Below are 9080 nucleotides of genomic sequence, written 5' to 3'. Positions count from 1 at the left end.
CTGGCTGACACTGGGTTGACTGACCCCATATGCAGCCTGCCTGTTCTTAGAAAAAAAATCGGAATCGGCAAAAATCGGTATCGGCAAGTCAGACTATTCAAAAATCGGAAATCGGCCAACAAAATCGCAATCGGTGCATCCCTAATTTCTACTATCCTTAGAAAGTGATACCGCACATTCAGGTATGGGATACAACTAGGTTCGGGTGACCTACACCTAGCCCGATCATTCATCCAGTGTCATTTAAATCCTGTGTGATGTGTACACCTTCCGGGTAAATATACATGATTGAGTCATGTATAGCCCCGCTTACCCTTGGCTCGGCTCTCCCGCACTGGCACACCCTGTCAATTCAGGCGCGGCTATCTAACTACATCTACTAACTATTATTACTAGCTAATTGATTGGGGGCTGTTACAGCATTTGGGATACTAAATTAAGCTATACTATCACTATTAGTCGACAACTACAGTATTAGTAAAACTAGATCAGCTGACACTGAACCCCATGCTGAGTTTCACAGCAGTGATGTCACCAGTGTGCCCTGGTTGTGCACTGACATTCACTCTATTAAATTGTGTTTCTATGTTTTATAGATCACGAGATATCATCGCAACGAGTTTAACAGCGGCCATCTTGCATGCCATATTTGCTATAACATTAAACATTAAAGTAATGAAATGTGAGACTTATAAACATAGTTTAGACCAAAATGAATTGATTATATGATAATTACATGCCGTGATGCCGATATAGGACTTATTGGTACAACACCTAGAAGCCATCTTGAAAAATGGCGGCCATTTTGAATTTTTGCGTGGCCAGACCACTTTTTCAAAAGAGTGGACCTTTAAGAGTATTTGTGCCAAATGTCATGCTTCTTTCACAATTTGAACGATTCTTTTGATATATGCAATTATCTGCTGCACTATTAAAGACTTCGTACAACTTGAGGGGGGATACATGGACCATTGCAGTATTCTACCATATAGTGACCACCTGTATGCAGAATAGGGAGACAATTATTTTTCCATCATTATAGAGCCACAGTACAGTAAGGAGGATATTGACCTCCAAAGCCAGATGACCGCCCGATCTCCAACCTTCTTTTCCTCAGCAAAATCCTGGAAAGAGCAGTTGACGCCCAACTCCACCAGCACAGCACCTTCAATCAGGTTTCAGAATTCATCACAACACAGAGACTGGCCTTATCAAAATCACTAATGACCTCCTCATCGCTTCTGACTCCGGCCATAATCAGTATTCTCATCCTGGGCCTCTCCGAAGCCTTTGACACAGTTTCCAACACCATTCTCCTCAACCGCTTATCTCACAATCTGGGCATCACTGGCCCTTTCTTGGTTCCAATCCTCTCCAACTGGCAACAGTTTGTTTCTATCAATGAACTGAAGTCATTGATAGAAGCCGGGCAGGGGGTGGTGCCTTAAGGCTCTGTGCTTGGACCCCCCCCCCCCCTCCCCCTATCTTTAGCATCTACATGCGAGATCATCCGCGACCATGGTCTAAGTTTACAGTTATGCCGACGACAGTGACACACAGCTGTATCTCTTCACCAAACCATCCAAGGGAAGAGAGAGGAACAGTGGACAGGAAATGAGAGAGGGACAGGGAGAGACACAAGAACAGGGGACAGGGAATGAGAGAGGGGGAGAGGGAGAGAGAAGGGACAGGGAATGAGAGAGGGGGGAGAGACAGAGGGACAGGACAGGGAGGGAGAGACAGAGAAACAGGGGACAGGGAATGAGAGGGGGAGAGAGAAAGGGACAGGGAGGGAGAGGGGGAGAGAGAGGAACAGGGGACAGGAAATGAGAGAGGGGGAGAGAGAAAGGGACAGGGAGGGAGAGAGGGGAGAGAGAGGAACAGGGGACAGGGAATGAGAGAGGGGGAGAGAGGGACAGGGAGGGAGAGAGGGGGGAGAGAGATGGACAGGGGACAGGGAGTGAGAGAGGGGGAGAGAGGGACAGGGAGGGGGGAGAGAGATGAACAGGGGACCGGGAATGAGAGAGGGGGACAGGGAGGGAGAGAGTGGTTGGGAAAGTACATTGGCAAAATATGTTCTGATAGTGGGGTTATTGATTCAAGATTCAAGATTCAAGATTCAAGATTTTTATTGTCACTCCATGGTACAAGTATCACGTGTGAAATTCTTGTGCTGAGGACTCCATTTACCACATAGTACAAATGTGACAGGGCATATGAGTGCAAAAACAACAAGAGACACAACAAGCAATAACAAAATGCGTTTGCACTAAAATAAAAAGCCTATTTGTCTAAGAAGTTACGGAGCTCTCAGCGGGTCGCCCTCTCCCGGCGCCTCCCTCTCTCTCTCTCTTGAGAGTTCATACATACAGCACATGAGTTTCACAAAGCACATGATCAGTCTGGCTGGGTGCATATACTTAATAAGGATGTTAATGGTTAAATAGATGTACTGTTTTGTCCATACAATGATGAGTATTCAATACAAAGATTAGGGGCATGTGATTGTTATATATGCTGTGAAATGTCTGTGTGTTAGAACAATGGAAAGCGAACTGAGAAGAAAACCTCTGGGTGAAATGGGTCTGTCCCTGGGAGGGGGGGCGATCAACCAGTGCTCAGCCTACTGTTCTTACTTCTGATGGAAAGAGGAAGTTCTAACCGTCAAAGAAACCGACATTTTTATAGATCCCTGTGCTGATGAGATTTAGCAACTTTCTCACAAATGGAAGGATTTTCCTCACAGGCCCTGAACTGTCGCGCCTCAAAGAGGAACCGCTGCCAAGAGGACACTCCCTCTTAAAGCACATTATAATTGTTATATTTTAGGTCACCGATCCATCGTGTGGGGTTCTTCATGATGCATGGACTCAACTCTCCCTTCTTGATAAATGAGGTGGGGGGATCCAGACATAGTTGATCGAGAGTTGGTTTTTACCTTGTTTTTGCAAAGAATGGCTCATTGAAGGAGTGCCATGTTTGCAGTGAGATCTAAACACGATTTAAACACGATTTGAGACGGCAGCCCGTCTTTATTGTCACACGAACACTACAACACATGCATGCGGCCACAACACACACTCATGCTGACGGTGGCCGGTGAAATATGTAGTCTGCATTTGACCCATCCAGGCTTGTCCTTTCCTCCAGGGGGCAGGCCAGGAGCAGTGGTCGCTTTTTGTTTCCAGTGCCCGGGGACCATCATTGGACCATCATTGGACCAACTTCAGATGTTGTCGTCACTGGTCGGATGACGATCTTCTGCATGTTTTTAGTGGGGGGTTATGTACGGAGGAACCCCCTGGGGGGTACGGGGAGAACATGCAAACTCCACACAGAAAGGCCCTTTCGATGAGATAGCCCACCTGGGCAGTAGGCACTGAAGATATGGGGGGGTCACAACTCCAGCGCCCACAGCGTCCCAGGCGAGAATCGAACTCAGGACCTTCTAGCTGTGAGGCGACAGCGCTACCAACTGCGCCACCCCTCTCTCTTGGGGACTGAGAGGCAGGTGGGGTAGATGTTTGATGGATCACTCATATGAAGAAAGGGACAGGGACTTAAAACCCACTAGGATGTTACGCTACTGAATACCATTGGAATTGTGGTGGAAAATGAACCGCTAGAACAGGTCTCCTCTAGTGCAAAGGTTTTCTCCTCGCCTCCCCAGGGGAGCTCCAAACAGTTTCAGGGCAGGCTCAGTGAATGGAAGTGAAAAAATATTACATTAGTTATTACATTATGAAAAGGAAATTACATACAATAACCTAAATGTGTGTGATTTGGTTGAAGAGATAGTTCAGAGGGGGGCACGGTGGTGCAGTGGTAAGCGCTGTCGCCTCACAGCTCGAAGGTCCTGGGTTCGATTCCCTTAGCGGCTGGCTAAGTGCCCATGTCTCGGAGGAAGCATGGAGCCAGTTTCGGCTCTCCCCAGATCGGCAGAGGCTGGAGCAGCAACCAGGATACATAAATTAAATTAGCACTAATGGGGGATAAAAATGGGATAAAAAATTGGGGGGGGGGGGGGAGATAGTTGAGAGTTAGGCTACAGTAGTTTAGGGGAATTTTACTGTTTTTCCCACTTTCCCAGAGTCAGAAACAAATAAATGCTTTCAGACCAAGCTTTTGTATGTGTTTTGGTGTAGTCTGAAGTATGTCATGATAATCAGGGGTGCCGTTTTTCAAGCTTTGTTCTTCCAACATTTTATTTTCAAATTTTTACAGAACAATAAACAAACAAGACAAACAGGCTCAGACACAGGAAAAGAAAAAAAACATACATCGTTATTTAGCATTGTAACGTGGTGCTACCAGCCGAATAAGGTGCTTATGTGCTTGTACAAGATATCCTACGCAATTGGGGTCCATGGGAAACCAGCCGAGCAAGCCGTCCATCACCCCCAACCTCAGTCACGCATTCTTAACCTCGTCAAAGTAGGCCAAAAAGGGGTCACAGATATTTGAGAACCTTCTCAGCGAGTTGGCTCTCCAACTCCATCTCCATAGTCTCTCCATCTGTATAACAGAGATCATGTCCATCAGCCACACCTGAAAAGAAGGTGAAGAGGAGGACTTCCATTCCTTTAAAATTAGTCTTTTGGAGACAGTTGTCCCCAGTGTCAGAGATTGCTGCACGGCTGTAGGGAAGTTCAGAGAGGACTCCGAGCAGCCGAAGATGATGACTTCTGCCTCCCGCTGCAGGGTTACTTACTTTGTAGGCCTTAGAGTACCAGTCAAATATTTTGGCCCAGAATCCTGTTAGTGAAGGGCAGAACCAGAAGGCACTTTTCAACCTAGACAGAAAATCAGATCTGCTTGCTATACAATGACAGAATTGTAGCAAGCAAGTCGACAAAATTGCCCCCCAAATGAATGGAATCAGTGGATAAATGTATTGGTTCCTCTATAGAAAACTAGTCTTCTGTGCACTGCTCGGTTTGATTCGCTCATCCACAATGTCATTCAAGACCAATGTCCAGTTTCCATGGAGATACCCTGTTAATACATGACATAAATCAGCATACATCAGCCATCTCCGCCGGACAAAGCCGACTGGTTGTTTCTTCACTTTATAACAAGCAACACCACTGTCTCACTGCTTTGCCAAACATGGCCCGAGATGTAGGATAGGGACAGGGGGCATCGTATGTCACCCCCTCAATTTGACAGCCTCTCACCAAGTTGTAAAAGCAGGCGCTCATTGGGGGACAATGGGACGCGGAGCGACAGAGCTCCTGGGGCTGTTACAGGGAGGAAGCCCCTTTATTTGAGGACACTAGTGTGCCCTCTGACACCTGAACCGTTTTCCAAGCTTTGTGAGGGGAGGCCCACATTCTCAAACTTTGAAAACCCTCCACCAACGTTTGCTGCTCCTGAAATCTGCCTGCTGCTTCTCTGTCCTGCAGGTCCACACAGCTCTACATAACCTGACAAGTGGAGCATCTTTCAGTGCTGGTAAAGGAATCATTCCTTCAATGGCTGATGGCAATGCCTGACACCCGACAGCAGACCTAGTTCAGCTGTTGGTATGAGTTTTCCTCCATTTGTCTAGGGTAGGGACTATGCAGCCAGGTGGGTAGTACTCTATATATTTACTCAGGTACATGTACTTGAGGTTGTTTTTTTTAATAAATTGTACTTCTAATAGTAATTTTTTGCTGAATACTTTTAACTCTTACTCAAGTACATTTGCGATGAAATACCATATATGTACTTTTACTCAGTTACATTGGTCCATTAATAGGTAGAATAGCGAGAAGTGTGTAGATGTCCCCACTCTGTAACTTGAATGAGTCGATTTGAAAGACAGCCACAGCTGCCCACCTCAGAACCCCTTCCCTTGATTGTTCCTTGCTCATAGACTGACCGCCCTTGTCCCATCTATCCATTCCCCCCATTTTAGGTTGAGCTGTGTGGATCCACAGTGGGTTATTTCATTTTAAAACGAGCAACTCATTAATATTGATCAATCAACAAAGCAGCTTAGTCATTTTACCATTACAGCTGTTCCTTAAGTGTGGCCTACAGTGTTTCCCAAAGACTGGGTCGGGACCCACAGGAGATTTTATTTGGGTCGCCAAATAAATTAGCAAAATTTCAAAATGTGTATAATGTTTTACTGAGAGGAAATAAACAGCCTGTTAACTCTGCCTAAATGCATTTATTTGGTCTCATTTGTACAGTATTTGATGTATATGATATATATGTTTTCAATAACGTGCATAAAACAAAGTTAGGATTTACCAAACGTATATCTATAAGGTGATGCTGAACTGGCAGTAAAAATAGTCAGGAACGTGCATTTTGTTTTTGGTATATTTCCTGTAATGGCAAAAAATGCTTGTTGTTTGAAACAATTAATCAGTCGCTTGTTGAAATGAACAAAGGAGGATTTATTTCCAAGTAATGGTCTGTCTGTATAGAGAGTCACACTCGATTGGAAGTTTCAGAAGCAGTGCCCCAAAAGCTAACTCATATCTATATCTTATAACGAGCAGTGGCTGGCCCCCACCCCCCAGAGTCTGCTGTAAAGTTCCATCACCTCACCAGGATGACTCAACTCTCACTCCGGTCAAGCAGACCTGGACGTTATCTCCCTCACATACCTGAAGGCCTTTGAAGCTCAGCAAGCAGAGATTACTCATCCTAATGATGTTTTTTAATGATGTTTTGGAACCACAGCACATCTCCGATGGGGAAGGCCACTCACCAACACTGAACACAGACAACAATGATCAACAATCAATCAATAATTTTCACTCACATTCCCCCCCGATTTCTTTATCCCATTTTTATCCCCCATTAGTGCTAATTTTAATTTATTTATCCTGTTTGCTGCTCCACCCTCTGTCAATCTGGGGAGAGCCGAAACTGGCTCCATGCTTCCTCCGAGACATGGGCAGTAGCCAGCCGCTTCTTTTTACCTGACGGGAAGGACACCGGTACGACATAGCACGTGGGAGGATCGCGCTATTCCAACTAGTTCCCCTCCCTCCGAATAGGCGCCCCGAACGACCAGAGGAGGCACCAGAAAGGCCCTTTTGACGACCCCACCCGGGCGGTGGGCACTCGAGGACATGCAGACGGACACACACTCCTTCGAAGCGAAGGAACGTGCATTTAGTCACAAATTTGCTCTTCTCACGATTATAAGGCTTATAATTGGACCACGAAGGTTTATAAAAAAAAAATTAAGTGGGTCCCCAGAAAAGTTTGGGAAACACTCTGGTCTACAATAGAATTTATAATCCAGCGCACACCAGGATTGAAACTTCTTTTTATTAATAGATTACATTAAAAAGCAAGAAGGAGTAAACATGTTTCGCATATTGCATCATCAGATTCACTTTGTAAAAGTAGCTTATTATTGCCTATTAATGCTGAGAGTTTACTAATTAAAAAAAAAATCTAAAATACATTTTTAAAATGTTCACATTAACTTTGACAAAAATTGGCGGACCCCCTGCAGTACCTCTGAGGACCCCGTGGGAGCATGGACCCCTGGTTGAAGATCACTGCTCTAACAGAACAATAATGTTAATCACTTAATTTGATCATTTTTAGACCACATCATTCACCACACAATTTTTTATTCTTTCAAAGTTATGTTGTAACAAATACAATACAGGAATAAAAACAGGCAAACCTTAACACTTCACTTTCAAAACAAGGGCAAGTGCTGGACAAATTTGCTGGAATATGAATATATATATATATATATATATATACACACACACACACACACACACACACACGCACACACGCGCACACACACACACACACAAGTACAGGGTAACAATCTGTACTTACAGGGTAAATACAGGTTCAAAAATCTGTACTTACAGGTTAAGTACAGTTAGTTACACTGTAGTTACTATGTAACTAGAATTAACACTGCTTTAGAATACAGCCCACGCCCCTGTAGTTACACTGTAGTTACTATGTAACTACAAGGGAATTAACACTGCTTTAGAAGTCATGTATTCTATGTATGTATTCCAAGTTACCATGTATAGTTGCTTTACTTTTGATTTGATTGATTGTGAATTATAAAAGACAACACAATCCAAGAGATAAAACATTTGAAAGTGTAAACACTTATTTCCAACATGGTCCATTATAAAAACAGGACATACAAAGTGTAGAAAATGGTCCATAATGGCCCACCATCAGGCCTGTTCTTGGGGCAATTGACGCCCACGAACCAAGGCGCCAACGATGCAATGATGATGTCACCGATGATGATGTCAGAGTTCACCTTGTGAGGTCATCGGTGATGTCAGAGTTTCCCCTTTGAGGTCATCAGCGATGTCAGACGGTCTAGGCTGACTGTGATGGCAGACGTGACTTTATGAGGTCACCGATGATGTCATACCTCCTCGGACGTTGTGACATCACCAACGATGTCATACCTTGAATGTGGGGGGATTATAAAGGTGTTGTTCTGCTATGTACGTATGGTCCTGTTCCCTTTCTGCAACCTGTATGCCACTCTGTATACTGCTCCTGCCTGATATTCCAAATAAATTAGCCTGAAAGACATCTCTGTGGTTCTAATCGATCACTGCCCGTGAGCCCTTACCTAAGATCCAGCAACTTCACACTTCACACAAGGCAAGCACACAAACTTTCCTACACAAAGACATAAATCATAAAAACAATACAGATCAATCAAGTGTAAAAGAAACAAGAGACATATTCAACGCAAGGCCTAGAACCATTACAATGTTAGATCAAGAGAACTACCCAGAAACACAAGTCGAATTAAAGAAAAAGATGAGCATAGGGGAAAGCTACATAGGAACCTTATTAATCAGCCATGCTTTGGTTAACGGCTTAAAGCTATGAAGGGAGTTGGATGATTTAATAATAAAGTCCAAACTATGCAGCTCCAGTGTAAGAAAAGGTACCCTTACCAGCCAGATTACTACAGGATTTCTTTCCAGTTGTGGCTCTCAAGGACAAAGTACATAGAAATTAGCCCCACAATAAATACAGTTGAATATAATAAAAAAACATCTCAACATCTCCATCTTCACATCTGTAACTACAGGGTCGCAGGCTGTATTCTAAAGCAGTAT

The sequence above is a fragment of the Poromitra crassiceps genome (genome assembly GCF_964638095.1).
Source record: "Poromitra crassiceps genome assembly, chromosome: 18".
NCBI lineage: Eukaryota > Metazoa > Chordata > Actinopteri > Beryciformes > Melamphaidae > Poromitra > Poromitra crassiceps.
The sequence above is the reverse complement of the archived record's forward strand: the minus strand, read 5'-3'. Positions refer to the sequence as shown.